This window comes from Trachymyrmex cornetzi, unplaced genomic scaffold, assembly GCF_001594075.2.
Source record: "Trachymyrmex cornetzi isolate Tcor2-1 unplaced genomic scaffold, Tcor1.1 scaffold131, whole genome shotgun sequence".
Classification (NCBI taxonomy): domain Eukaryota; kingdom Metazoa; phylum Arthropoda; class Insecta; order Hymenoptera; family Formicidae; genus Trachymyrmex; species Trachymyrmex cornetzi.
In genome coordinates, this window is record NW_017295884.1 from 435,980 (window position 1) to 439,644 (window position 3,665).

General features: G+C 35.9%; 1 pseudogene; it reads right to left on the bottom strand.

The window, feature by feature from the left end:
• Nucleotides 1–3,068: 3,068 nt before the first annotated feature.
• Nucleotides 3,069–3,665, bottom strand: part of LOC108770717 (uncharacterized) — a 2,824-nt pseudogene continuing 2,227 nt past the window's right edge.

The window sequence follows — 3,665 nt, forward strand, 5'->3', positions numbered from 1 at the left end:
TTGAAAGTTGTAACGATAGGATTAAATTTGAATTTCTCTATGTTACATACTGTTTCGTGAGTACCTCATAGATGATGAGTGCATGATGCATCATTTATCCTTGTTTACATTCGATGAACAAAGAACATTATGCGTAAAACGAAATGCCCCAATAATTTACAGAGAGACATGTTCGATCAACGAGATATTCTGCGGGTATAGTTATAAAAAAATTTATCCAATGAACGAATAATTTTGGTATATTAAACAAGGTACAATCATCATTGCAATTCAAAATGCAATAAAAATAATATTATTACGTTGTAGCATAATTAAAAAATTAATAACGCGCGATAAAGTGTACGGTAACGTTGAAAATATATGTATAACACAAATTTTATTGAACCAATGGTTACTTTAATATTAATAAACGAAATGTAATAATAACAATAAATGAATCTTATTTACTTTTAATTGTTAAATTGCCATTATATATAACAAAATTATCCTCAATTCGTGGCTAAATAAATAAACAATAAAAACGGTTGAACATATGCCAAACACTAGATCTTGTTAGTAAAATATCATTAATGTATTCGTATATGGAATTAAAAGAATTACAATAATTATGTCAGTTACAATTAATCAAAGTATAAACGTTTCGGCCCCGAATGTGGCCATCTTCAGTATAAATAAACACAATATATAAAATTATAAAGATATAAGCAATTACGAAATAACAGTTACAATTAGTAGATATAATAAAATTTTTAAGTTGTCAAAGTATAAAATAACTCAATTTAATGTTATTGAGTAGTTAGTCGTCTGATGATATTATAATAAATTGAAGCAAGCGAATCAAAAAGTCTTGAGTGACAATAATATTAAAATTTATAGCACTTTACCTTATGTTAAAAACTTTACAGAAAAATTTCAAAATGTTTACAGAAAGTATAATTTCAATATAGCATATAAACCCATTAATAGTTTAAATTAATTTATTCAAACAGGGAAGATAAGTTGGATAAAATGGATGATAACAATGTTGTATATAAAACTAATTGTTGTAATTGCGATTGCTCTTATGTCGGACAGACAAAAAGAAAATTAAAAACTAGGATTAAAGAACATAAAACCGACATTAGAAAATCTTATAATCATTCTGTTGTTTCTTTGCATCAACTTCAGTATGGTCATCAGATAAATTAGGAAAATATCAATATTTTAGATTCAGAATGTTCATTTTATAAAAGATCTATCTCGGAAATGATTCATATCAAAAAGCAGGGAAATGGTATTAACAATCAGAATGATACAGAAAAATTACCTAACATCTACCTATTATTCAATCTCTTTCTTAACTTTGTTTCTTTTCTTCTTTTATTACATAATTTTAATTTTATAATAATAAATTTTGGTCATTCATTTATGTAAATGCTCTTTCTAATTTTGCCCTAATAGAATGTTCTTCCTCCTTACATCACATTTTTCCCCTTCTCTTTGAATTTGGATGTCTTCTGGTCTGAGGTATAAATATCTCTGAGTTCGATTTGACGGAACACTTTACGATAATTTTTATAAGAATAACGAGATAAGGATATATCTTCCATGATCGAATGATGTTACGAGTTTACAAGATGTAGGTGAGATTATAGTTTTTACACTTTTTAATATTGTTTGTAAAACGTTATGACAATATCTAATTGGGCATATACATTTTAGTTTGGCAATTTATCTTGATGTTAACTGTCCTTGTAAATAATATCGTACATTGGAGGAATTTTCTTTTCAATCGATAATTTCATCATACGACTAAATACTCAATAATATTAAATTGAGTTATTTTATACTTTGACAACTTAAAAACTTTATTATATCTACTAATTGTAACCGTTATTTCGTAATTGCTTATATCTTTATAATTTTATATATTGTGTTTATTTACACTGAAGATGGCCACATTCAGGGCCGAAACGTTTATACTTTGATTAATTGTAACTGACATAATTATTGTAATTCTTTTAATTCTATATACGAATATATTAATGATATTTCACTAACAAGATCTAGTGTGCATATATGCTCAACCATTTTTATTGATTATATATAAAATTTATTAAAATTTACCTGCTGAAATTTATGCATTAATATTCGGTAAAATTACAAAAATATCCATGATCGACCTTGAATGATAGATGAGTGTTTCCCTTCCAGAATACAAAACTTTTCTCTCAAACGATTTACTGACCGTATGTTTGAAATTTCGAGCTATTACATACATACTGTAATGTCCGGTGCGCCTACAACATAGCGCCCCGTCCGTTTACCAAGCGAGCGCGAGCACGGAATATAGCGAACCGATATAATACGTGCCGACTACAAGCGCGTATAGCTATAGGTCAAGCCACCGAAACCGTCGCGTTCGAACACCGCGAATACTGCGCCTGCGCCAAAGAATAAATGCTGAAAACGATGCAAGAACGCACTTTTACGAGGAAACACCATTAATACGAAGTAGGGAATAGTTAAGGTAACAACTGACCTCGTCGCAGCTGCAAGGAAAAACCGCAGACCTGCGGAAAAACTATAAAAACGCATAACGTCAACGCAATGCATCGCCGCGCAACCACGAATGCACCCATTGGTCACAAAAGGGCCTTGCATACGAATAAAATCATCGCGGATAGAACCAAAGCGCACACAATCGAGAAAAGGCCTTAAATAAACATCAAATTCCACGCGCACAAAAAGTAGAAGGATCCAGAACGACACAAGAGACTTATGATGAAAAAACGCGCAGGAAATAAATGCAAGCCCTGCCGCAACGGGCCGCGATACACGATAGCCAAACGCGCCAATACAAATCTCGCGACCCCCGCAGCAGGATAAAACGCGCGATCTAACCAAAACCCTATTATCATTAGAATAAAGTACAAATTACACAATCGGCACGTAATAGTGATTTCGCAATGGCACGTGAGCGAAAACATCCCCTTGCCGCGAGGGGCCACGAAATAAACTGTATATAAAGCAGAGCGTCTAAAGACAAGTCTCCTATTTCTTCCAAAAATCCATAACGGTAAGTACTCCTAGCGCTTTAAGTAGCGCTCCGGATCTTCCGTACTTCGCACAGAAATCCAGCCCCGATCGTGCGCCAACCACGGCATCTGACGGGCTACCTCCTCACCTGGTTTCGACAGCGCTACCCATAGCGACGCCGAAGCTAACTCCCTGCGGAACTCCAAATGAACGCCTTCCACGGCGTCGAGGCCTCCGCACTCCTACTCTTTTTTTCCAACTGCCATATTCACAAACGTTTTTTCTGGGCTTAGATGCCGCAGAAGAAACGTCCGCGCGGCAAACGAGGAGGCTGGCGCGTGCATCTTAAGAAGCTCCAGCAGGAGCTCCTCACCGGTGGAAACTTTAACCCCTCGGAACATTGGGAGGAAGAGCTTGGGGGCTCCGAAAAGGTCACCGTCGTCGCGTCAACCCCACCGGCCAGCCTCGCGGAGTCCGAATCTACCGAAGAGAAGACCGTCTCTCGGGAACTCGCAGTTTCCGCGCTTCCACCGCCGTGACTTGCGCCGCCTCGGTCCTCACCACACGTGGCACCTGATCGTTTTTCGCACGAGTTTTGAAATTGGTATTGAGTTGGATGTACTCGCGAAGCCATGGAGATTGCGCGA